Raw genomic sequence first — 27,992 nt, forward strand, 5'->3', positions numbered from 1 at the left:
CTGGCGCAAACTTGGCATTCAAAAACCAGTGGTCCTTTCTCCTATTCCCCAAGTTACAGCTGGTATCCTGCAATGTTCCATAGCTTTGGACGAGCTGGGCTTTCGAATCTACAAGTCTACTTTATAGATCTACAAGGTGCACAATGCCTGTGCAAATAACCTAACATGGGCTCTGTGGCCAAGGAGTTGTTATTCCCTCTTAAAACCAACTATGGTTATTTGCACAGGCATTGTCTACTTCAGACCAGAGAGAAAGGGGGGTTCCTGCAAGATCCCAGACCAGCCAAAGCAGCTTTGGGCTCCTCCCTTTCCTGTTCTGCCAGGGTCTCCTTAACTCAAGCACCTCACACTGTTGGAGACCCCAACCCTTTGTTCATGTCAGCTTCCTCCACTGACGCCCCATGACCTATGATGTCAACTGCCTCTAGCTGGAGTCAGCCCTGGAGAGGGAGCTGTGTCAGTTCTTTGGAGGTAACTTCCATCCTGCTCTCCATATTGCTGTGGCCGCTGATATTCTGAGGATAGCATAGACCCAGCAGCATTTTTAAAATTCCTGCCGGACTGATAAAGGGGTACAGGATTAAGGGAAGGAACTAAGACAGCAGGAGGGAGTGGCAGCTGCCCCCCTCCCCCTGGCCCCCTCCATTTACATCCTAGACAGACATCAGTTTGGATCCAACTGGCATCTCCGCAGGCTTCTGCAGGCTGCGGGTGTGAAAACACAGGAGCCTGGAGGAGGGGAGACGGTGCAGACAGGGAGGGCTGCCGCGTGTGTTAAAGGATGAGCCGTGTGTCTGGGAGTCTGATGCAAAGTGCTGGCAGCTATAGCGCTTACACCAAAGACTGGTTCCAGGGGTGCAGAGGAAAGCTGTGTGTCTTATGCCCTGAGAAGTGCATGTATCAGCAAGTAGAACAGCATCTGTCTTTGCTGGAGATGCAGTCCTCTTGTTAGAAATAGCTCAGAGGCGACTAGCCGTCTCAAACTCAACAGCCCATCTTCTGCTTAAAAAGGTGGGTTTAGCAGGGTGGCAGAAAGGGCTGAAGGGTGGAAAAGAGGCTGCATCACTTCAGGAGGAAGGAGGTAGATAGCTGTTAGGGGAACAGCTTTCACTGACTTCACTGCTGCTACCATGTCCCCACACCTAGCCTGCAGATCTCTGTGCCCCCAGGAGAAGGTGGCTAACCAACCACAGGTGCTGCCTAAGGGCCCTGGACATCAGTCAGTCTTGGGGGAAGGGGGAGAGATGCAAAACAGCTCCCAGTGAAGCTTCCCCACCCCTCTCCAACAACCCACAGTCCTGTGTCCTGAGCCCATGTCAACCAAGGTGGCCTGTTGTAATGTTTCTGGAGAGAGGAGGCCCGGCTTCTCCGCAACAGGCAGAAGGGCTTAGGAGCGTGAGTGCAATGAACCAAATGGATCCATCTGGGAAACTGAAGGCCTGGGGAACTGGGAGGTTTCTCTGCCTTGTGTCAGAGGGCAGGTGTCTGCTCCGAGTGCCTGGTGAGGACCAGGAGCTGAAGTGCTGGGCTGGGGGAGTGGAGGCAGGGTGACAGATTAGTGGGGAAGGTGCCTCATGCGGGGAGGGAGGAGTGTGCAGAGAGCAGATGCCTGGGGCAGCTCCAGATGGCAGCTGCCTCAGAACAAAAGGAGAGGAGTCAGAGGGAAGGAGGACCCAGAAACGGATGACTTGCCCCATGAGGCTTCCGAAATCTGATTCCCACCTGGAACCTGGCTGCAGGTGGGCTGGGAGAAGGCTACCCAGAGTTTCCAATAAGACTTGGAACCGGCCACCCCAAACCCAGCCATGCGGGTCCTGGGGCTGGACTGCTGGGATTCAGATTCAAGCACCGGCCCTTTCTGAGATGTGGAGCTTTGGGCACATGCTGGAATCTTTCCGTATCTCGGTCACCAGTAGACTGTGAGCAATAACGGGTCCTGTTTCATAGGTTTGTTGTGAGGATTAAATGGGAAAGTCACGTCAAGTCCAGAGCACAGCTCCTGGTGCATACAGGGAGCATTCAAAATGTTGATTATTACAAGGACGATAGCTCCCTTCTCCCTGAACTTCTTGTTTCATCAATAGCCATAGGTGCCTGCTCACGTGTACTCTCTGCACTCTTTTTTTTTTTAAAGGTTTCTCTGTCTGTCTGAAATTCCTTTGACCCTTTGACCCCTCATGGTGTGTGGGTGCCTGAGACTGGAGGAAGCAGCGCAGTGTCATGGCAAGAAAAACAGGGCATCTCAGCACTAGTACAGGCTCTGTTGCCAATAAATTTTGTGAATGTTGGAGAAATAATTTCTTGAGCCTCGGTTTAGTCCTCAATCAAGTGGAATGAAGCCTTGCTCGCACCACAGAATTATCATGAAAGTCAAATGACACATTGAAATGGACACACTATAAAAATCAAGTTCTGAGCCACTACTAGGGATTGCTGGTTAGATTGGAAGGGTTCGGAAGTGCGACCCAGCACAAGTTTGCTTGGCATCAGCCGGATGTGCCGCTGTGTCAGCCGCTGCGCTGTGGTGCTGCTATCATCTGAGAAGGGAAGGGTCCTCAGGCGGGGGTCTGGGGAGGCAACCCATAGTATTTGTGCCCAGGGAGGGCAGTGAGGGGCTTTGGAGGGTAAGGGATTGACAGGAGGGAGGGTACATGAAAAAGTGCCAAAAGTAGGGGCAAGGTAACACAAAGCTGACCACCCCCTGATTCTGTCACAGACCCGGGGGGTCTGTTTCCATGTGATTTTACTATCTTTGCATGTCCATGAAAATAGCCTGGCATACCACTTTTGTGATGAGAGTCCTCCAAAAACAGCAGAACAAAAGAATGGTGCCTCCCACCCTCAAGGTCAGGCAGTGTGTTCCAGTTCAATATTAGTAACAATGATTCAGAGATTCAGATGGATTTCCCAAGGGGTCCCTGAAACCTGACAGTTTTAAAAGCAAGCTGTAGCCCTAAAAGAGCCCACACAGAAACTACCTTGATGAGACAAGTGTATCTGAGCTCTGTTCATAGGATAAATAATAACAACTTTCATTCACTGAACACCTGCTCCATGTCAGGCACTGTGCAGCACTCTTTATACATTTAATCTTAAATCTTTACCAGATGTCCACTAGTATCCCCATCGTATAAACCAGGATACTCAGGCCAGGAGCAGTCAAAAACACTCCTAAAGTCGCCAAGCAAGTAGAGCTGGATTTTGTCCAGATCCCGAATACATGTCATCAGCATGCTCTGCTCCCACCTTTCAACCCCCTCCCTGTACCACCCCCCACCCCACAGCCCCATCTCCAACTTCTGGGAGAACAGGAAAAAGGGGCTGGAGAGAGAAAGACCGAATGCCACGAGGCAGAGGTGCCCAAAGTCAAGAATAAGGAAACTTCTCTTTGTTCAGGCCTCCAGGCCGTTAGCTAATGATCTGTCACCAGTGACTCCTCGGTTAAAATAGCAGCCTTCATTGCCCACATTTCCTCCCCTGCCACTCCAGCCTGAGACTAAAACAGGAGAGGCAGGCAGCAGGAAATTCTAGCTGAGAATGGAACAATGCAGACCGTACACACAGAGTCTGCTTTAGGGATGCGGGCCTTGGGTTGCTTACTGGTCCATCTGCTGGGCCCCCATGCACCCCTCAGAGGAGGGGTTCTCCAGACTGCCCCCCATATGCTGAGGCTGTCATTCAGGAGGCTCTCAGGTTGTGGAGGCCACGCTATGGCAGGGAGGGGTGGTGGAGGGTGTGGGTCACAAAGCTGTTTCCCCACTTTTCAATTCAGGTGGACAGTTGGGACAATGACGAGACAAATGTTACTGACTGCATCTGCTGGAGGAAAGAAGCAAAAGTCTCCCCAGTGCCAGCCTCCTTGCAAAGGAGAGCCTGGAGGTCTGGTTCTGTGGCCTGCTCTAGGGAGAAGGAGATGTCCTTTTACAAAACTGGGGAAGCCAAAGAACCTTGGCTCATCAAAGAGAAGAGGAGAGGCAAGAATCTCCCCCCACCCCCCTGCTCAGAGTCATGTGCACCAGCCAAGCCCCACTCCCCCACTCGCCCCACTCACCGTCTCTGCCTCATTCAGCCTCCTTCTTGAGATACCAGAGGCTCTCTTCCAGCCTGCAGCAGGGAAGGAAACGCCAGTATCCCAAAGTGCACATAAGTCAATCAACCTGTCACAAAGCAAGCACAAAGAGCCCTGGGGTCACTCTAGGAAAGAAAGAGAAAAGGCTTTGTGGTCTGCAGCCTGTCCATTCACTGGGAAATTACATCTCTGTCCACACCCCTTTGGAAAGTTTTGCTTAGCATAATGATACCTTCTTTAAAGAATTCAAGACACCGTGCAAGAAATGAGAGTGATTCTGCAAGGTGCCTAAACATGTTGGATGCTGGCGGTCTCTCTCCTCCATAAGATCATTATTAGTGCCCTGATGACATAATCTAATTGCTGATTCCCTGTTCACTTAAAGGAGTTAAGCCCTATCTCGGAGAATTTCTCCTATACCCGTGGGGGAATTTACTCATAATTACCTCATTACTTGTCTTAACTTAGGAGAACTATTATGTTTTTCTTCCCCATCTACAGAGTTCCCCACAAAGAAATCTATAGCATATTGAGAGGAGAACTAATTTTAGGGTCAGGGAACATGGATTTGAAGTTATAGTTTGTTATGTCATTTAGGGTGTATCGCTTCCCTGCATGTGTCTGAGTTTCTTCATCTGTAAAATGGTTACTATAGAGTGGGTCAGACCACTTGGCTACTAGTTAGAATTTGCAGGTTCAAGGCCAGTGCCAGTCCTTCTGGGCAACCAATTAACTTTCTTGGTGCAGATAACAAGAGCTCACTTAACCGTTTGCTTTAACATTAAAATGTGTCTGCAGGAAATAGTAAAATCCACCTTTGTAAAGGGGAATGTGGCAACATCTGTCAAAATCTGCATGTACTTGCTCTTTGACCTGCAATCCCAGTTCTAGGAGTATGTTTGAAAGATACACTATGTGTCTATACTGTGATCTCTACTGTTAAGTACAACAAACATGGTAGGAAAAAAGTATGTTTAATATGCTATCATTTATTTAAGAAAGGGAGAGAAATGCAAAGATAAATACATATTTGCTTATTTTTTAAAAAATATAATAAAAGGATAAAGCATAAAATAAAATTTAGGAGCTACTGAGTGGCAGTTATGGTCAGTTATGCATCTGACCCTTGGTTTTGGCTCAGGTTGTGATCTCAGGGTCCTAAGATTGAGCCCTGTATCAGGCTCCATGCCCAGCAAGGAGTCTGCTGGAGATTCTTTCTCCCTTTCCCTCTGTCCCTCCACCCTGCATGCTCTTTCTCTCTCAAATAAATAAATAAATCTTAAAAAAATAAAATTTTAAAGACCTACAGAGAGGGAGAGGAATGAAGTGGATGGGACTGGGATAGAAGCTGGGTTTTAAATAGACCTTATTTTGTGAATTTGCTTTGGAACATGTAAATATCTGACATAATTATAAAAGCACAATTAATATTTTTCAAAGAAATGCCTAAAATTAAAATAAAATACAGCAAATGAGTTTATAGAGAAATTAAAACATAGTAATTTGAATATATATCCTTGGAAGGATATACTTAAGAATAAAAGGAACTGCCCCATTCCTGGTGCCCCTCCAACCCTAAACTGTTTTCAATAATCATATTATCAATGGTACTGTTATATTCTTCTTACTATTATTCTGAGACTTTTGTAGTGTATTGTGGAATAAGTCAAATGAATAATAATACTGATGTTGCTAAAAAAAAAAAAAAAAAAAGATTTTCTTCCTGAAAGGTAATACAGATGTAAAATTGATGAGATCAGGTAAAAAGTCTGTAGTCCTGATTGTTAACTGGAGTATCAGGATGAATTTCATGTTTTATCTTCCACACACACGCATGCATGCACACACATGTATGCACACACACACACACTCTCTCTCTCGAGCCCTGTTCACTAAGACCTAGAAACAAGGATCATCCCAGGAGAATTGAGCACCTCTGGCAATCAGTTTATGAACTCTAAATACCATCCCCCTCAAAGGAATCAGGCTTCCTTGGAGAAATGTCTGAGACAGCAATTGTACAAGATAAAGCTAGAACGTCTCACCAAACGAAAAGATCAAACGCATTGTCAAAAACTAGAAGAGTCATGCCAAAAGAACTCAAAAGCCAACCAGAATAAGGTTTCCTTGGTCAAACTGGACATCAACAAGGATCATAACTGCAGTAGATTGAAACATAACAAGTGTGTTATGAATCCCTAAGAATATCTTTTGCAACTCCAAATAATCCATTTTAAGGATGTTAGGGAAATACTTCATAATTTTGAAAACGAGTCAGTAAAGCAAAAGAAGAAAAGGTGGGAAGGGTATAGTTGAGGCAAGACTGGCTTTGTACTAATGATTGTTGCAGACAATGATTGGCACATCAGGTTTGTTACATAATCTTCTCCTTTGCAAAACATTTTCAAAATACAATTTTAAATGATAGAACAGACTGAGAAACAAGAAATTATTAGAATGCTAATTCTTTTTTTTTTTAGAATGCTAATTCTTGAAACACTTTTGAACCATAGTTATTTGATCCTAACAACAATCCAGTCTGATGACAAAGGATGCAGATATTATTATTCCCATTTCACACTGGAGGAAACAGGTGTAATAAACCCATTGAGTCAGTATTCAAACCCAAAGATTCTTATCCCAAAGGCCCACTATTCCACAGCTACTTCTTTAATCTCCCCATTTGTATATCTGGGTTAATAAAACTTTCCTTGCCTATATGAGGGCATTGGGGGGGTCTACAATGAGATAATGTACAGGAAAACACTTGAAAAACAAATCCTTGTACTGTCATTTGAAAATTGGGGATTAGATCTGCCCTAAGAAGTTGCTGTGAGTATCAAATGAGAGCTGTGATTTGAAGAGAGATGGACAGATAAAAAGCCAGCCAGCCAGAGAACCTTAAAGATGAGGAGGTTATAACTACCCCCAATGTTTTTATCATCATTGCTCATAGGACTTCAGGGTTAAGTGGGAAGGGAGACTTAGAATCCATGGTAGAGACTCTCCACCTGATCCAGGGATAAAAAGATCCAGGAAGGACACCTGATACTCTGGGTAGGAACTGTGATCAAGAAAGATATCCAATATCCCACAGGCTGCAAGAAGAGAGGCTCTCAGTCACAGATGCGTGGGGACCACTCCCAGGGTGCTGGGCACCTGAGGTACCGCCTCCATATACTAGAAGGCCAGACACCCGCCGGGTTCCTATGAACGAGGCCTGGGTTCAGCGGGCACAGTGGGCAGTGGAATGTGCCCCCAGCAATAAGGGGTAGGCAAAGCATGTCCAACTAGTGACTGGAGGGAATATGTGGGGTGGCTCACTGGCTCCCAAAATGCTATCCCTTGGCGTTCCTATCTCAATGTCTGCGTGGGGAGAGTTTACAGATTTCTTCTTAGCAAATGTTTATTCTCAGATTGTCCTGCCCTTGGTCACAGAATAAACATGGGGCTGGGGGAATCTCCAACACCCTCTTGCCTTGGAATTCTAGGATTCTATATGTGTGTATTTCTGAGGACATACAAAATAAAAATTCTCCTGAGTCCTGGTTCATGTCCCTCCTCCCCCTGGATATCTAATCTGTGCACAGGAAACAAAGACTTATTTTTTTTTTCTGTCTCTACTTCTTTCTGGAGGTTTTTACTTAAGCTAAGCATTGAAAAAATTATTTTACTTTTTTTGAATCGGTAATCCCTTCACATGATATGAAATTCAGAAGACGCCAAAGAGTATACAATAAAAGTATATTTAAAAAGTATATACAGGGACACCTGGGTGGCTCACTGGTTGAGCATCTGCCTTTGGCTCAGGTCATGATCCTGGGGTTTTGAGATCAAGTCCCACATTGGGCTTCCTGCAGGGAGCCTGCTACTCTCTCTGCCTGTGTATCTGCCTCTCTCTGTGTGTCTCTCATGAGTAAATAAATAAAATCTTCAAAAAAGGTATACACAAGTATATGAGTATATATAAATATATGTAAGTAAATTCCCCCCCAACTCCATCCCCTAGCTTCCCAGTTCCATTCAGCCCCTGCTCCTGGCCAGCCACTGTTACCAGTCTCTTGTGTATCCTTTCAGAGGGTGACTGTGTATACATAGATACACATTTAAAAAAAAATTATAGTATACATATTTTTCACCTACTTTGCTTTCCTCAGTTAACAAACATCTTAGATATCTATCTTAGCTCAGGTAAAACTGCTTTTAGCAGCTGCATAGTATTCCATTGGATGAACATGTCATATTTATGTGCTCAATCCTCTATTCTTAACATTTAGAATGTTTGTAATCATTGGATGCAGAAAATTGTTGCAAGTACACATCCTTGGATATATGTGATTTCTCACACTTGCAAGACTATTTTTAGGATAAATTCTTGGATGCAGAATTTCTGGGTCAAAGGGAATGTGGCCAAATTGCTCTCTGTGAAGGCTGTGATAATTTATACTCCCACCAGCAATATTTGAGTTTCTGTTTCCCACTTTTCCAATATGCTGTATTACTAGTGGTTTTTTTCCCCCTTTGACAAGCTAATTGTTTTTTTTTTTTTTTTTTGCTAATTGCCTTTTGTGGTTCACTTATAAATTAATTTGAGTATTTTCCTTTTCTTTAACTGTTCTATGCTTTGCGCATTTCTCTACTTGGTAGCTAGTTTAGCCTTATCGGTTTGAAGTAACTCTTTACTTACTAGGAAAATTAACTATAAAGAGTTAATAAGGAGCTTGAAATTTTTTCCACATCATTATTTTCATCCTGAATTTATTTGTGTACTAAATACATATATTAGAAAAGAAGAAACGTCTTAAATCGATAATATGAGGTCCCACTTCAAGAAAGCAGAGAGGAGGGGCACCTGGGTGGCTTGGTTGGTTAACTGTCCGCTTTCAGCTCAGGTCATGATCTCGGTGTCCTGGGATGCAGCTCTGGGTCAGGCTCCCTGCTCACAGGGGATCCTGCTTCTCCCTCTGCCCCCACTCCTGCTCTTGTTCCCTTTCTCTCCCTCTCTCAAATAAATAAATAAAATCTTAAAAGAGAAAGAAAGAAAGAAAGAAAGAAAGAAAGAAAGAAAGAAAGAAAGAAAGAAAGAAAGAAAGAAAGAAAGAAAGAAAGAAAGAAAGAAAGGAAGAAAGGAAGAAAGGAAGAAAGGAAGAAGAAAGAAAGAAAGAAAGAAAAGAAAAGAAAAGAAAAGAAAAGAAAAGAAAAGAAAGCCAGCTAGCAGAGAGGACCAAATAAACCCAAACCAAGCAGAAGGAAGGAAACAAGAAAGCAGAAATCAATGAACTAGAAAGCAAAACCAATATAAAAAGATTAATGAAATGAGCTAGTTCTTTCTTTTTTTTAACATGAGCTAATTCTTTGAAAAGATCAATACAGGGGCACTTGGGTGGCACAGTGGGTTAAGCGTCTGCCTTTGGCGTGGGTCATGATCCCAGGGTCCAGGGATTGAGCCTCATGTCAGGTTCTCTGCTGAGTGAGGAGCCTGCTTCTCCCTCTCCCTCTGCCTGCTGCCCCCCTGCTCGTGCTCTCATTCTCTCTCTCTCTGTCAAATAAGTAAAATCTTAAGAAAAAAAAAAAGAGCAATACAATCGACAAACTAGCAAAACTGAAAAAGAAAAAAAGAGATGACACAACTGCCAATATCAGGAATGAAAAAGCAGATGTCATTAAAGATCCTCCAGACATCAAAAGGATAATAAGAAAACACTACAAACAACTCAACACATAAGTTTAAAAACTTACTCAAAATGGACCAATTCTTGTATCCAAAAATACAAACAACTGCAACTCCTACCTAATATGTAACAGATAATTGGAATGGCTTCATAATTATTAAAGAAATCTAATTCATAATTTAAAAGCTCCCAGAAAAGGCATTTTTAGGCCTAGACTGTTTCACTGAAGAATTTTAACAAACTTTTAAAGAAGAATCAACACCAATTTTAGAAAATCTCTTCCAGGGATGCTTGGGTGGTTCAGTGATTGAGCGTCTGCCTTTGGCTCAAGGCATAATCCCAGGACTCTGGGATCGAGTCCCACATCAGGCTTCCTGCATGAAGCCTGCTTCTCCCTCTGCCTATGTCTCTGTCTCTGTCTCTCTCTCATGAATAAATAAATAAAATCTTTAAAAAAAAAAAAGAAAATCTCTTCCATACTGTAGAAGAGAACACTTCCAAATTCATTTTATGAAGCTGTGACTCTGATACCAAAATCAGACAAATACAGAAAAAAAAGAAAAAGAAAACTAAATATCTGACAAAACATAGATAGAAAACTATATCTCTAAAAAAAAAAGAAAACTATACCTCTGATGAATATAGATATGAAAATCTTTAAAAATATATTAGCAAATAGAATATATAAAAAGAATTGTACACTATGACGAAGTAGGTTCATTCCAAGGATGCAAGTCTGGTTTAATATTCTGAAATCATCAAGGTAATCCACCATATTAACAAGCTAAGGAAGAAAAATCACATGAGCCTATCAATCAAGGTAGAAAAAGCATTTAACAAAATTCAATACCCATTCATGATTAAAATAAAAAACCCTCAGAAAAAAATTGAGAGAAACTTCCTCAACCTGATTTTTAAAAATCTACAAAACATCCACAGCTAACACATTATACTTAATGGCGAAAGACTGAATGCTTTACCCTTAAATTTGGAGACAAGGCAAGGATGTCCACTTTCACCAATCTTACTTGAAGCTTGAAGTCCTAGCCAGTGGAATAAAGCAAGAAAAGGAAGTCCAGGGCATACAGGACAGAAGGGAAGAAATAAAACTGTTTCTATTTGCAGATAACATGGTGGTCTATGTAGAAAATCCCAAGGAATCTACAAAAACAAAAACCTGTCTGCAATTCATAAATGGAATCATCAAGATTTCAAAATACAAGGTAAGCATTTGAAAATCAACTGTATTTCTATATATAAGCAATGAGCACATGGAAAAATTAAAAATACAATACCATTTACAATCCCTTAAAAAATGAAATACTTAGGTGTAAAATGAACAAAACATGTATAGGACCTGTATGCAGAAAACTATGCTATGCCTTAAAGAAATCAAGGATCTAAACGAACAGAGAGACACATTGCATTCATGGATTGGAAGACTCAACACAGTAAAGATGTGAATTCTCCCCAAACTGATATACTGGCTCAATGCAATCTCAGATATCAAAATCCCAGCAGGATCTTCAGATTATTCTAAAATTTATACAAAAGATCTAGAATAGCTAGAAAAAGAAGTAAAACACAGGAGGGAGCAGTCTACCCAAATGAAAAAAACTCCAGTAATAAAAAATGTGTGGTCCTGGTAAAGGAACAGCCACATAGACCAATGGAACAGAATAGAAAATCCAGAGGTAGACTCCCACAAATATGCTCAACTAATTTTTGTCAAATATGCAGAAGCAATGAGGCAATAGAGGAAAAGACAGCCTCTTCAACAAATGGTGCTGGTGCAACTGGAAATCCATGGTGAAAAAAATAAATTAATCTCAACCGAAGTCCTTATACAAAATGGACCCAAAATGGATGGTGGACTTAAATGTAAAATGTAACTTAGAAAACTTGTGGAAGTAAAACAGGAGAAAATCTTTGAGATCTAGGGATAGGCAAACAGTTCTTAGGTTTGATGCCAAAAGCACCATCCATAAAGAAAAAAACTGATAAGTGGATTTCATCAAAATTAAAAACTCTGTTCTGCAAAAGAGGATGAAGAGTGGGAGAAATTACACATTTGACAAAGAACTAGTTTAGAATATATAAAGAATTTCCAAAACTTAGCAGCAAAGATGCAAACAATCCAATTAGAATATGGCCAGAAAACATCTCACTAAAACAGATACTCAGATGGCAAATCAGCACTTGAAAAGAAGGTCAACATCACTAGCCATTAACGGAATGAAAAGGAGAGGAAAAAAAAAAAAAACAACAATGAGTTATCACTACACAGCTATCAGAATGGCTAAAATAAAAAATAACAACATCACCAAACACTGGCAAGATGTAGAAAAACTAAATCACTCATGCATTGCTAGTGGAAACATAAAAGGGTATAGCCAGGTTACAATACAGGAACAATACAATACAGTCAGGTTATGCTCTAGTTTAATTTCTTAATACAACTAAGAAATTAAACATGTAACTATAACATGACCCAGCAAATGCACTTCTGGGCATTTATCCTAGGGAAGTAAGGACTTATGTCTGCACAAAAACCTGTACAGGAATGTTTATAGCAGCTTTGAAATAGCCCCCAAAAGGAAACAACCAAGTATCCTTCAATGGGTGAATGGTTACACTGTGGTATAGTATAGTGGGATATTACAGCGGCAACAAAAAGGGAAAAATTATTGATACACGTGGTAACTTAGACAGATCTCCAGAGATCTATGCTGACTAAAAGAAGCCAATCCCCTAAAATTAATAGATCATGGTTTTATTATATAACATTCTAGAAATGATGAAATTATAGAAAGGAAGAACAGATTAGGGTTGCCACAGATTAAGGAAGATGGGTATGGCTTTAAAATGTCAACAAGAGGGGGATCCCTGGGTGGCTCAGCGGTTTAGCGCCTGCCTTTGCCCAGGGCGTGATCCTGGAGCCCTGGGATCGAGTCCCACATTGGGCTCCGGGCATGGAGCCTGCTTCTCCTTCCTGTGTCTTTGTCTCTCTCTCTCTCTCATAAATAAATAAATAAATAAATAAATAAATAAATAAATAAATAAATATTAAAAAAAATGTCAACAAGAGGAGGGGCAGCCCCGGTGGCTCAGCGGTTTACTGCCACCTTCAGCTTGGGATGTGATCCTGGAGACCCGGGATCAAGTCCCACATCAGGCTCCCTGCATGAAGTCTGCTTCTCCCTCTGCCTGTGTCTCTGCCTCTCTCTCTCTGTGTCTCTCATGAATAAATAAATAAAATCTTTTAAAAAAAATGTCAACAAGAGGAGGAGCTCCTGGGGGGCTCAGTATGTAACGCATCTGACTCTTAGGTATGGTTCAATTCATGGTCTCAAGTCATGGGATCAAGTCCCACATGAGGCTCTCCTGTCAGCCTGGAGTCTGCTTCAAATTCTCTCCCTCTCCCTTCTGCGTTCTCTCTCTTTCTCTTTCTCTCAAATAAGTAAATAAATAAAGTCTTTGAAAAAAAATGTCAATGAGAGGGATCCTTGCTGTGATGGAAATGGTTTTGATCTTGACAGTCTATTACCAATATCCTGGCTATTAGGTTGTGCTCTAGTTTGTTTTTTAATTTAAGGTTTGATATTTACTAATTTATTTAGAGAGAGACAGAAAGAGGGAGGGTCAGAGGGAGAGAGAGAATCTTAAGCAGGCTCCATGCTCAGTGTGCAGCCTGATGGGGGGGGGCTTGATCTCAAGACCTGAGATCATGATCTGAGCTGAAATCAAGAGTCAGTTGTTTAACCAGCTGAGCTATGCTTTTGCAAGCTACTACTGGGGAAGCTGGGAAAAGTATATAAAGGATCTATTTGTATTATTTACTATAACTGCCAATGAACCTATAATTGTTTCAAAATAAAAAGTTTAATTAAAAATAGTTTTCATTTGATTCTCTGTATTCTATGTAAATATAACATCTCTTCCTTTCCAACTTTTATACCTCATTTCTTTCTCTCAGCAGATTAAATTTAAGATACAAAAACAAATGCAAAACAATTTAGGAAGAAAAATCTGCTACTACATAAAGTAATACAAACTGGATGGAAATAATTTTTTTAACATATTCTCATTACGGGCTAGCATGATTACAGAATTTTGACAGTATTTCTAAAAACAAAAACACTTTGCCAGATGTATTTAAAAGCTATTTTTCCTCAAAATAAGTTGCCCAGTGCTGAGCATCATAAGTGTTCAATAATGACATTTCCAAAAGAGATTAACTTTCCTTGATAACTTGCTTCACTGAGTGAATCTCACATTCCAAAGGTGCAAAAAATCCAGCTAAAATTGGACACTGTTATTTCAGTACAGCTGGACCTGTGTTCTGATGCCAAAAGAGATTCTCTAACTGTAAGGAAGATGGGCATTTGGAAAGTTCAAGATCAACGTGAACAGTCTTGCCCATAGATCCAGCAAAAGTAGACCAGTCCAAACAGAACAGTAAACAATTTGAAGAATCAGTATCTTCAAAAGGTATCCCAGGTGATTGCTGGTGATAGGGGGAATCCAGTATCAAGTGTGCCTCTGCAGCTATGCCTGCCCCAGTCAGTGGGAGAATGACCAGGGTGGGTTAGTGGTCCCTGCATGGCCATTTGAAAGACACTGCTAAGAGAATGAAGGACAAGCCACAAACTGGGGAAAAATGTTTGAAAAGCACAAATCTGATAAAGGGCCAGTCAAAGAATATACCAAGAATTCTCAACTGATAATAAGAAAACAAATAACTCAGTCTGTGGCCATACCAGCCTGAATGTGCCTGATCTCATCCAATCTCCAGAAGCTAAGCAGGGTTGGGCCTGGTTAGTACTTGGATGGGAAAAAACAACCCAATAAAAACAAGCAAATGATGATTGATACTCTAAAAACCAAAAAGCTCAAAAAACCAAAAAGCTTACAATACCAAGTCCTGGTGAGCATGTAAAGCAAATGGGACTCAAATACATTGCTGATGGGAATAAAAAATGGTTACATCACTTTGGAAAAAAAGTTTGGCAGTTGTTTAGGAAGTTAAAGGTCCAGTTAATATATGACCTAGTAATCCTACCCTTAGGTATTTATCCAAGAGGAATGAAAATATATGTCCACACAAAAACCTATATGTGGATATTTATGGTAAGTTTATTCATAATTGCCAAAAACTAGACACAAGCCAAATGTCTGTTGACAGGTGAGTGGATAAATAAGCAGGTACATAATACAATGGAACCATACTTATCAATGAAAAGAAATGATCTACTGATACATGTAGCAAGTTAAAGTCATTTCAAAAGAAGCCTTCTAAAAGAAGTCAGTCCCAAAAGGCTACATACCGTATGGTTTTGTTTATATGACATTCTAGAAAATGCAAATTTTAGGGACCCAATAAGGGTGAGGGTCAGTAGGAGAGGACTAACCAAAAAGGGGTACATGAGGACTTCTTGGAATGATGGAGAGGCTCTGTATCTTGATTAGGTGGTGGTTATATAACCATATGTGTTTGTAAAATTCATAGGGCTCTACAACTAACATAGGTGAATTTTATTCTATATAAGTAATACTTTAATAAATTTGACTTGGAAAAAATAAATCTTATGGTACATGAAAAGACCAGTTAAAACCTAGGAGGAGATACTGGGTATGCATGCACTTTACAAAAGATTATCATCAAGAATATATACAAAGAGCTTCTACAAGCAAATAAGAGGATAACCAACAGAAATAAAGGCAGGAGACAAACTGGAATATATGTGGCTAATAAACATACTGGTGATCTGGAAAATGCAAATCAAGATTATAATGAGATGCCAATTTATACTCACTCAATCAGCAAAAATTAATAAGTCTAATCATATCAAGTGTTGAAAGACGTTGAAGATTTCTTATACACTGCTAAGGGTACAACCACTTTTGGAAAAAGTTTTACATTCCCTCCTAAAATTGAACATTCACAAACTATGATTTAGCAATATACTCTTGGATATATACCCATGAAACACTCTTCTTGTACCTGCACAAAAATGTTTCTTGCAGCCCTATTCACCATAACAGAAACCTAGAAGAAGCCCAAAAGCTCATCAACAGAGAAATGGATAGAGTCATTGAACTGTGGCAGAGTCAAACAATGAAATATTACACAGCAGGTGTAATAAGTGAGTTAGAGTACTATGCAATAAAACTATATAATAAGCAAATAGGGAATAAGAGAAACTAGATCCAAGATGATGATTGTTGCTACAGTTCACAACAAAACTAACAATCTGACTCTAAAATGGGCAAAGGGCCTGAGAAGACATTTCTCCAAAGATACGCAAATGGCCAACAAGCACATGAAAAGATGTTTGATGTCACATCGTTAGGGAAATGTAAATCAAAACTACCATGAGATATTACCTCACATCCATTAGGATAGCTATCACTAAGAAAACCAGAAAACAACAAGCATCGGTGAGGATGCGGAAGACGGAGCCCTCCTACATTGCTGGTAGGAATGTAAAATGGGGCAGCTTCTATGGAAAACAGTACAGCAGTTCCTCAAAAAATTAAAAATAGAATTACCATATGATTCAGCAATCCCACTTCTAGGTATATACCCGACAGAATTGGAAGCAGAGTCTCCAAGAGGTATTTGTAAATCCATGTTCATCTCAGCATTATTTACAATAGCCAAAAGGTGGAACTAACCCAATTGTCTGTGGATGGATGAGTGGATAAACAAAATGTGGCATACACATCCAGTGGGATATTATTCAGCCATCAAAGCTCAGAGATGTTCAGTGATCTAAGGTCACACAGATATCTACATTCTAATTCTTTCACAGTTACGTTTGCCAAAAAAAGCAGCAGCAATGAAGGAAGGTTAAGAACATTCACTCCTAGAGCAACCCTCTCTTTTAGTCCTTACAAATTCCTCTAAGGAACGCATTATTACCCTGGATTTACACATTAGAAACCTGAAGCCTGGTGATATAAATACCTCTTCTAGGGGTTCTCAGCTGGTGAGTAGTAGAGTGAAAACTCCAACCCACATTGGTGTCCCCATTGCCCCATGCTCTTTGATGTCAAGCTAAAATCTACCTCCTAGCCATACAACAAAATGTCAACCACTACTTTGCAAATGGCCCTGTAGAAGACACAAAGACAAGCAAACTACACAAAACTAAAGATTTCTTTAAAATGTCTTCTTTGTGATTATCCCAGAAAATTACTGTTACTCCCAAGGGAAAATAAGAGGAGTAGCTAAAATTGATTTAGATATTCAGTATGTCTTGGTTTTAAAGTATACCATGCATGAATCACAGACAAATTTGTACTGATCACATGACCTTGCCAGAGAAATATTTTGCATTATGAAACATCTCTTCTCCAGAAAGGCAGTAAGCCATAGAAACTGGGCCTCCAGTCGTCCTGTGACTAGGACCTACAAAGAAATGCTGCAGTGAAAGAGAACTCTCGCTTCAGATGGAAGTCTTGGGAAACTGTTGGACAGGAGGAGATAAGAGGAACAACCTACAAGAGATGAGCCATAATCAGGAATGTGGGTTGCTTTGCTTCCCAACTGACCCACCATGACACCCTCCATAGAACAAGCTTGGAACCACTTCTTTTTTAAATTTAAATTTAATTAATTACTATATAGTGTATTATTAATTTCAGAGGTAGTTTAGTGATTCATCAGTTGCATATAACATTCAGTGCACATCATGTGCCCTCTTTAATGCCCATCACCCAGTGACCCCATCCCCCCACCCACTTCCCCTCCAGCAACCCTGTTTGTTTCCTATAGTTAAGAGTCTGTTATAGTTTGTCTCCCTCTCTGATTTCATCTTATTTTTCCCTCTCTTCCCCTGTGACCCTCTTGCAAATGGCAAGATTTCATCTTTTTTGATGGCTGAGCAGTAGTCCATTGTATATACAAACCACATCCTATTTATCCATTCATCTGTCAATGGACATTTGGCCTCCTTCCATAGTTTGGCTATTGCGGACATTGCTTCTATAAGTATTGGGGTGCAGGTGCCCCTTTAGATCACTATGTTTATCCTTTGGGGTAAACACCTGATAGTGCAATTGCTGGGTTGTAGGGTAGCTCTATTTTTAACTTTTTGAGGAACCACCATACTGTTTTCCAGAGTGGCTTCACCAGTTTGCATTCAGTTGGAATCACTTCTATTCCCACTTTATTTCTTGTAGATGCAACCAGGTATGATCTTTTTAAAAAAAAAAGACTGGTAAAATATACGTTAAACAAAATTTACCATTCTAACCATTTTACAGTCCTGTGGCATTAAGTATGCTCACATTGTTGTACAACCACCCCTACCAGGTCCAAACTGGAACTCCGTATCCATTCAGTAATAAATCTCCATTTCCCCTCTGTCCTTAAAACTTCCAAATAAATAATTTTTAAGTACTTGTGATAAAGTATTAAATTTAGTCAAAACCTGTGGGTGGACTGGGGAATCAGCTAGTCAAATTAGCTGTGAAGTCATGGAAGAAATGACACCTCCCGGGTCCTCCAAGACTTTATCAACATGATGGGTGAATGATACTCTCAATTCCTTGTACATAGTTGGCTAAACCCACAACCCTGGTAAACTCTAGCTCTCTGCCTACTCTGTGCCTGTACATGCGTAATGAACATGGCTGAGGAAATACGCACCTCAATGCCATCTGGCCTCACTTCAGATTCAAGTTCTCTAATCTCCAAAGGGCCCTTAATGGCATCTGACAATCAAATGCATCTCTCCCCCAAACCCCCGCCACCCTCCCAGATGGTAATTCATACCTTACCCTTTCTTCTTTAACCCCCACCTCTCCTTCCCTGTTCCTTTTTCTTTTAATTTTTATTATGAAGTATAATAAAACTCCATGTGCACACCAGCCAACCTCAACAGTTACTGACCCCAGGACAACCACACCCCATCTATACACCCTACCCCATGTCTGTGCTGGATTATTTTGAAGCAAACCCTGTCATTGCACAATTTCATTTATAATACTTCAGCATCTATCTCTAAAAAATGACCCTTACACAAAACACAATCTAAATAACATCACAACTCCAAAATTAACAATAATTTTTTATTCAAATATCCATTCAGTGCCCAGATTTCCAATGGTCTCACAAACGTCTAGGTTTTTTTTGTTTTTGTTTTTGTTTTTTCTGTTTGAATCAGAATCCAAATAATATCCTAATAACATTAGTTCTTATACATCTTATTACATCTCTTTTAATCTATCTGTTCCATCTCTCTTTTTCCCTTACACTTTATTTTTTAAAGAAAAAATGCTTCCCCATCCTTTTGTTTTTGGCTGATGGCCATGTTTATTCTTTGATAGAAGATAGAAGCAATGAAGGGAATTTCCACAGGTGCTATCCCCCAGGGATCACCTCCCTGCTTCTGTGCTCATAAGTTCCACCCTCTTTCCCACTCCTAGGATGAACTATCTGGGCTCAGGACCCCACTGCCTCTCACCTACTTGGTGACAATGCTCTAGCAATTCTTCTCTTCCTCCTGCCTCATCGAATTTTCCTTGTCCACTGGATCTTCCCCACCAGCTTAGAAACATGCTATGATTTCTCCCAACTGAAAGAGCCTTCCCTTAGCCCCACCCTCCTCTCTGGCAACTGCCCTGGTTCTCTACCATTTATGAGAAAAATCCTTACAAGTCCTGCTCACATTTAGGTCCTCCAATTTCTCTTCTCCAAACTTCTTTTAAACCCATTCCAATCAAGATTTTCCCTCCCTCTCCAACTCAACCCAAGCTGGTCTTATCAAGGTCACCTCCACAATACAAGTCTAATGGCAAATAAATTTCTAGTTCTCATCTTTCTTGATCGAACTCAAGTAACCACTCCATCCTCCTGGAAATACTTCCTTCCCTTGGCACCTGTAATACCACAATCTCTACAGTCCCCTCCTTACTACTGCCTTATCATCAGTCTCCTATGGTGGTTTCTCCTCTTTTTCCCAACTTCTGTCAGTGGGCCATGTCCTAGGATCTCTTCTCCAACACTCTCTGCCTTGGTGACCTCATGTGGTCTCACAGCCTTAAATATCATCTATATGCTGGGAATTCTCAATTTTACATCTCTAGCCCAGAACCCTTCCACTGAACTTTGGACCCTTCTGCCTACCTGGCATCTCTCCCTGTATCTTCTTTCACTTTTCCCACCAACATGCCATTTGAGTTCATGGTAATTCCTTCCAAGTGCTCATGACAAACCCTCAGAGTCCTCTGTGACTCCTCTCCCTCCCTCTCACCTCACACCTGAGCCATCAGCAAATCCTACTGCCTCTTGCCTTGAAAGGAATCTGTTCTGTCCTCACTTCCACTCCAGCTATTCCCCTGGTCCACACCACCATTCTTGCCTGCTATCTTCTTTTTCTACCTCAGGTCTTTGTTCCATTGTCTCTTTCTCAGGTATGAACCATCTAGTCACACTGTCTGAAATTGCAGACCATGTTGCCCCGATACTCTCTATCCCCTCTATACCTGCTTTATTTTATAACTCATTTGCACTTACTACCTCCTAATGTACACTTGTTTTATTTTCCTTGCTTATTACCTATCTTTCCCCATTAAAATGTAAGCCCTTGAAATGCAAGGATTTCATCTATTTCCTGCTACATCTGTGAACAGTGCCCAGCCCACAGAAGTGGCTCAAAAAATATTTGTTTAATAAATGAGTACATTTTACATGCAGCTATAATAAAAAGGGTTTCTTCCATGCAGGCTTCCTGGATGTATTTGACCTTCCCAGCCCTTCAAGTATGAAATACAGCAGTTAATATTATGTATTACTGCCATGTTCTTAGTCTTTTTTCTCCTACTAAGCTCTGAGTTTCTCTGAACCTGAGACCTGGTGTCCCACTTATCCTTTCTCCCCATCAGTTCTGGCACAGTATTGATCGTGAATTAGCTGTTCCTACTACTCAGGCTCTCAGGCTCGAGTGAACTCAGTATTTCGGCTACATTAATCTCTTATATTTTAATGAAATTTCTGTCTTCATATATGATCTAGTTATTAAATGCTTTAAAATGTTCAGAGCACCTCAATATATTCACTGCAACTGATCATCATAACCACTCAGTATGGTAGGTATTATCATTCCCTTCCTATGGGTAAGAAAACTAAACTCAAATGATTTTCAAAAACCCTTTATCTGAGGACAAATAGGATCACCTATCCAAGGTCATGCAACTTGGAGTAGTAAAACTAGGAACTGAACCGGGTCTCATGATTTCAGATCATGTGGTCTTGCGTGTCCACCATGCTTCCTTAGTTTAAAACTAATGGGAAAATAGTGGTCCTAGTAGCAGAATAAAGGAATGGAAGAGAACTTGCTCAAGGTGACATAGAAGTCGGTCGTGGGACAAAAGCAAGAACCTCTTCTCATTCAGTAAACTCAAGCCCTTCTTCTTGATTGCCTGCTGTCAGCAGTCACGGTATCCAGAAGAGGTGTTGGGGAGGAAGGGCAAGGAGACAGAAGGATCCTTTTCTGCCAAGGCCAGAAAAATATACCACATGTTAGACAGTGTTCTAGAGCATCAGCTGGAAGGCACAGGCATTCCTTAGAGGTGGCAACTGGCAAATGTGTCACCCACTGCTGGTGCCATGGGCCTTGGCTGTGCAGGGGAGTGTGAACTGTGAGTAAAGCTGGTATTCAGATGAGGGGGAAGTGGGAGAGATGGCCTGAGTGTTGCCCAGCTACCTGTCTCAGCCTCAAGAGCACCTCCTTTTCTTCTGCTGGGTTATAAGTAACAACCTAAAATAAACCCTGGGCAGAGAGAACCCATTTAATTAAGAGGAGCATGATCTGGGACATTACTATCTTCATTGGCTCCTACTTTTGCCTATGTGATGAGCACTTGTTGATTTTGCAGCTGGCCAGGAAATAGCAAGAAGAAGCAAACTGTCATATTTCAGTCCTGATGTCAATGTGGAGTCAGGAATGCTGGTGCTTTTTTAATTTTTTAATTTTTTAAAATTTTTACAGTTTGGCAACCTTGATAATTGCGCTGCTTGCTATGTCTCCCATCAGCCTGGAGGCTCCCTGGGGCAGGTCTGTTTCCTTCCTTCAGTCTGGACTTCATGAAGACAGGAGCTGTGCCTCCCCCATCACACTTGCGGCTCTCCAAAGTCATGGACTGTGCCTCTCCTATTAGACTGGAAGTTCCTGAAGGTTAAAGGTCATACTTCGCAATAGCTTTGGAAACCTCTGAGTTCCAGGGCTCCTATCTCCTCTTTTAACCTCTCCCACACCAAGGACAGGGGTCTGCTTTCAATCTTTCCCTGCAGTGGCTGAGTTGGCCAATATGACCTCCTAGAAATCAGTGAGCCACTTGAGACCTGCTGGGTCTCCTGAGAAGAGCTTCTATGAGCTGGTGCCAATGCCAAGTCTCACACATCTGGACTGTGGAGCACGCAGGCTGTGCCTGCTCTCTCTGCTCCCTCTCGCCTTCTGGCCACACAAGCACTGCCCCACCGTGAACCGACAGAACAGAGGGAAGCTAGGTCTCACTCAGCCCAGCAGCACAAGGGAAGGAAACAACCCTAGTTTAATCATGTTGTGCTTGACCCTCACAATTCACCACTTTATGCTTCCTCTCACACTTTATGGTAAGAAAAATAAAAAGATTCTTTTTGAGGGAGTCCTCTATTTCTTTAGATACGAGTTATCTATATGATGTATAGTGTCTCCTTTTATACTCTGTCTCCTAAGAAACTTATACTGTACCTTCCCACTCCTAAGGGGGAGAGGGGGAAATCTGCTCAAAAGGAATTTATATCTCTTCTGATATCATTAGTTTTATTATTTTATTCCAAATGTAATCATCTTGCCTTACTGAAGCCACTTTAAGATCATTCAAATCCTAAATACTACAGACATGCACTAAAAATTATCATATTTCGTCTTCTTAATGACCTGAGAAGACAAAATCATGGAGCAGTTCAAAAAATAGGCTTTGAAATTAGAGACCCAGACATACATTCCAGCTCTTATTAGTTTACCACTGAGTTTCTAACTGTGTAGCCTTGGGCCAATTATTCAACCTGTCTGAGCTCTGGTTTGTTTCCTCATCTGTAAATTGAGGACAGTATTTCTTTCTCTTCAATCCATTTATGGTGGATCTAAATTCTTTACCCTAGTTTACAAGGCATTCCCCTGGCTGGCCTGTGTCTACTCCTTAGGCCTGCTATATAGTGCACATCACAGCCCCAGCATGCACATACGGGCTTCTCCCTCTGCCTAAAGCTTGCTCCACCTCACCTTCCATCTGTTACCTTCTTTCTTGATGGGCCCTCATCATTTCTTAGCTTAAACGACACTCTTCCGAGAGTCTTCTTTGATCTGCTATTCTGGAGCAAGCTAAATCCCAGTCTGCTGGCAGTGCTTTCTTTGCACATACAAATGAATCACCCAGTCATGTTGTTAAAATGCAGCATATCTGGGGCTATATTCTACTAACAAGCTCCAGGTGACCCGATGCAGCTGGGAAGAGCACCCTTAAGAGTGGCAAGGCCCCCATACACACCTATAATTACTTGTTTAATGCTAGCCATCTTTTCTGCTAGCCTAAATTCCCTCCCGAGCCCCTAGGATCGTGTCTGGATAAAAACTACTTAAGACATGTTTGACAATTACAATTACACTTAGTGATATCTATAATGTTACTAGCCTAGTTACTGTTCAGAGCAAAAGAAATTCAATATGTAGTGTCAGCCATTTATAATAATATTCTATACTGATTACACTATGTCTTTTGCTTCTTTTCCACCTCCAAATCATTCCTAGAATTGTCCTGGACACAAAACCAAGGCCTGCAAATTGTTGAAGGGATGCCTAAAGGAAAAAAGGAAAGAGACCCTGGTCTATGGCCCTTTACGAGTGTCCAACATACGTAGAATGGCACAATTAATATATTGCCAGCCTTTCATATAAACCCAAAACTTCCTTTCTACCAATTCCTACTTGTGGTTAGGAGTATGGAGTTTAAACACAAACAACAGAGACCAAAGAGTTACTGAGAAATCCTCAGAGCAAACAAACAAGTGACAGCCCAGGAAGGAGGGTATTGTTTTAAAAATTATTTCCTTAGTCCTCAAAGAACTAGAACAAAGCAGGATTGTGCTGGCTGCCTCCTCTGCAAGAATTCACATTCTGGGCCTGACTAAATGCCAGTCTAAATGCTATTCAGAATACAATTATTAAAGTCATGGAGCACCAGCCGGGCGGGAGGGGGGCTGCAATGCTCCCCCTCCTACCAATTTTGCAGCAATCTTAGGCAATGGGCCTCAGTTCTCTGCATTCAGTTTTCTGATTACACCACTGCAGTTCCCCCACCCCCATTTTCTTCCTTTTGTCCCACTCCTTGCTGTCTCCTTCAGGCCAGAGAGTGGGCAGAGCTGTGTGCAGTTCAGAAGCTTCTACACAACAAAATCTCAAGGGAGCTAGTGGGTCAGGCCATTTCCAGGCAACTCATCCTATTTGCAGAAACAATTCCCTTCATTCTCAACCTCCCATGGATCAGGGAGTAAAGTAGAAACCCAGGGTAGGCTCTTCAAGGCTCTGAACCTCCAAGTTGGTGATTATGGGGTTAGAAGGGTCACTTACATAAAGGAGGTTGGAAACATCAACCCTCAAATTCAAATGTGGGGTCTTAAGTATTTAAAAAATGAGTAAGTCTAGGAGTGCTGGTTTGAAAATAGAGCTATGAAGAAAATGTAAGGAAATTGGATTAAACTAAAAATAATAAATATTTACTGAGAAAGAGGCTTGGGGGTCAGTAAAAGAAATAAATAAGAAAAATAAATAAATAAAATAAATAAATAAGATATGAGACTGTCCTTTATGCCACTTACAATCTTGTTATGAGGGGATAAGATATATAGGAAGTCGTGGATAACAATATGCCATTTAAGAAATGCCTCAAGGCTACAATATCAGAAGTATAACCAGGAAGTACACATCTAAAAGCCAAATGAATGCAGCAAGTGTTTCAGTTCATAGTCAGTGCATTTTGGGAGACCACATCTTAAACCCACTACTGTCAGCTGGCATTCTGGCTCAGCCACGCCAGCCATATTCAGTGTCACCAGCAAAAATCACAATGAATAAATAAAGGCAGCAGGAGTGCATGTGATATCAGGCAGCACCCAAAGAGCAGAGCCCAGTGACACAGGAGTTGCCGTATTCTGGTCCCTGATATACAACAGCAAGCTCATGGAGCATGCAGACAAGGAAGAGATTGAGAAAGGCTTATGGGGAGAGAGAGGGGCTGACAGGAGGTAAGATGGGGGCTGCCAGGCAAGGTGTTAATCTTGCTTAGTCTAGGTCTTGGAAGCTTGAGGAAGCTTGAGAAGATTAAGTCAGGAGGGCAGGGCATAGGTCATTTGATAATGGGTTGTATCTTGAGCAACAGTTCAAGGTTGGTCTCTAGGGGAGGAAGGATGCCAGTCTGAATGGAGAGGAAAGTTCACATAGAAGACTAGTGGGAGAGGATCTGGAATATGGAAAAAATATGGAAAGCTCAGAATGCTGGGCTAGAGGTTTTTTGTTTTATTTTTGAATTATGCAAGTCACACAAAATACTTTCCTGCAGTAAGAGTCTCAAGTAATACAGATGATGTTAAGGAACTCCTCACCCAAGTCCCCTCTACAAAGGCAACACTGGCATTGGCTAGGTATCTATCTTTTTATCAGATTTCAGACTTCATGTAACAGTCAGTGGGGACGCATAGGAACTATCTGAGCCAGAAACTGTCCAAATCAGAGTCAGCAGAGCAGAGGTCAGCAGGTGACTTCTGAGGAAGAGTGTGGTACAAGGCAGAGGTGGAGGAGAGTGAACAGGGTAGGAAGAAAAAGGGAGTGAGCACACCAGCTAGAAGGCGACACTGAGGTTGACAGATGGAAACAGATTCTGAGGGAGACTGACCAGAGACGTATAGAAGAATTGGCAGGAGAATATTTTAAAGAGGGAGGAGACCAGGAGTATAGAGGATAAACACAGCACAAATGCAATGAAGGTGATGGGAATCGAGGGTTTTGAAAGTCAGGGGTAGCACCAACCATGATGGTGAGGGAACTAGCTGCAGTATCAGTTTAGAACTGAGCAGAACCTAGATGGTTGGTTCAGGATCCCAAGCAGAAAAGTCCTCCAAAGTAACAGAGCCCAATGAAAAGTGGTAGGCAGAAGAATCTACTCAGATTTTAAAATCTGACCTGTTAGCTGCCTCAGTGGTGAGATAACTATTCATGATACATAGTAGTCCTCAATAAATGTTGAATGTTTGCAAACCTAAGTCACAGGAACCAAGCATATGGGAAAGGAAGACACCACAGATTTCCTTCCCACAGCCATGCCCTCCTTCCCTAGTTTATGGGGCCCCAGTTTTTTTTTTTTTTTTTTTTTTTTTTTTTTTCTGGTGCTACCATGCCCAGGGAGGTGGAACTTCCTCCAGCTCCAAAGGATGAGCCATGATTTGGTTAAAGCTACAGCATGGTGATACCATTCCCCTTTGCTAGTAGTTGGCTTGGGGATGGACATATGGCAAACTTGGCTGATGAGGCATAACAGGAAGTTAGCTGGGGAAATTTCTGATGAAGATTTTTATCTCCATCAAAGATACAGCAGAGGCCTGGCATTTTATTCCGACCAAGAACTTGACTATTTTAGGACCTGATGCTTGGAATATGGAGCTGTCTCAAAACCATGAAGTGACAAATGTAGGAACTGAGAGCTGACAAAGTAAAGATACCAAAGTGGAAAGATTTAAAAAAAAAAAACAAAAAAAAAAAACAGAACAGGTCCTTTACAACCAAAGTCTTGCCCCACCAACATTTCAGACTGTTTATTAGGGGAGGTGGTTCCATGTCCTTTTATTTAAGCCTCTGTTACCTGGGTATTGTGCTCACAATCACCTCAAAGTAGGCAAATGGTAATGGTAAAATAATCTGTAGCTCTTTCCAAGACCCGTAATGTTTAGTTGGGCAACAAATTTCTTGCTGTGTCTTGGATTTAGTGAACGAGAGAAAGGAAAGAGGGAGGATCTGGACAGAGCAGGGGAAAAGCCTAAACTACTAGAGCAACTCAGGAAATCGTAAACTCAATTCAGCTCACATCAGTGCAGTGCACTATGATGCAACCTAATTCAGTTTAGCGAACATTAATTGTGTGTCTTCTAAAAGCCCTTTGGGGAATAAAAAGACAAACAACACATGGCTCACTACATTCCAGGAATCTCTTTCTCCTTTCTGTGAGCAATTATAGATGAAGTCCCAGGCCCCAGTGCTAGATCACTTCTTGGTCTTCTTCAAAGGTCCTATTTTATTTCCCTGCACTGGAAACATGCCTATTTCCCAGGGTCTCACTCTCAGTCATGTTGTCTTCTTAGTCTCCACATCCACCCTGAAGAAGCTTATCTCCACCAATAGTTGCAATCACCTGATGCTACTCAATAACCATTTCTGATGTCTTTCCTTTGCTCCTGCAATTAGATCTGTGTTTCTAGTTATTTACTGATCTTCTCCACTGGGATCTCCCACAGGTACCTTAAAACGACATAATTAAACCAGACCTATGATCTTCTCTATCAAACCTCCTTCTTTTTCTCATAGAGGCATTATCAGTGAAGGACATCATCATCCAGTAGGTTGATGAACCAGCTAGGCTTGAGAACCAGAATTCTCTCTCTCCAACCTCCCATACCCAATTCCTATCCATTTTAGCTCCTACGTATCTAATTACTCTGTCCCTTCCTATTCATGCTTCCTGCTGTGCTTTTAGTTCAAGTCTCAACCAGACCACTAGAACACATAATTATTTTCCTGCTGCCTAACCATATTTGTGTTTGAGTTTCTGCAAAGTGTGTGGCAGAGTTCTGCTTTGCTGTACCCACAGAAGCTATGGACTCCCTTAAGGACCTCAGGGCATTTGGGTCAAAAGGCCAGGTGGATGTGCTGTAGCCCACCCAGCTCAGTAATAGACAGTAACCATAGTCTCTACTTTTCATTCTGGGTTCCAGGTTGACTTGGGGACCCTGCTCTCAGTCTTGTTCCACCTGCGTAGGTCAGGTGAGTGAACAACAGCTGATTACAGCAGAATGTCAAATTGCAGGACTCTGAGCTACTACATCTTCTGGTGCTTGGGATTGAATATAAAATTCCAAGGCTGCCTGTGGCATAAAGGCATGACATGTAATCAGGTTAGGGAAGGGTTCTGGGTTGACTAGAAAGAGGCAAGTACCT

At 41.6% G+C, this 27,992-nt stretch overlaps 1 protein-coding gene across 17 annotated transcripts in view; it reads right to left on the reverse strand.

The window, feature by feature from the left end:
* The window catches only part of NFASC (neurofascin), a 181,458-nt gene that overhangs the window by 92,401 nt on the left and 61,065 nt on the right, over positions 1-27,992 (reverse strand). For all 17 annotated transcript variants that reach the window (XM_055334133.1, XM_055334123.1, XM_055334135.1 and 14 more), the window contains exon 2: positions 4,052-4,157. The gene's annotated coding sequence lies outside the window, so the exon portion shown is untranslated. The remainder of the gene's footprint in view (positions 1-4,051; positions 4,158-27,992) is intronic.

This window comes from Nyctereutes procyonoides, unplaced genomic scaffold, assembly GCF_905146905.1.
Source record: "Nyctereutes procyonoides isolate TBG_1078 unplaced genomic scaffold, NYPRO_anot_genome, whole genome shotgun sequence".
In the NCBI taxonomy this organism is placed as follows: domain Eukaryota; kingdom Metazoa; phylum Chordata; class Mammalia; order Carnivora; family Canidae; genus Nyctereutes; species Nyctereutes procyonoides.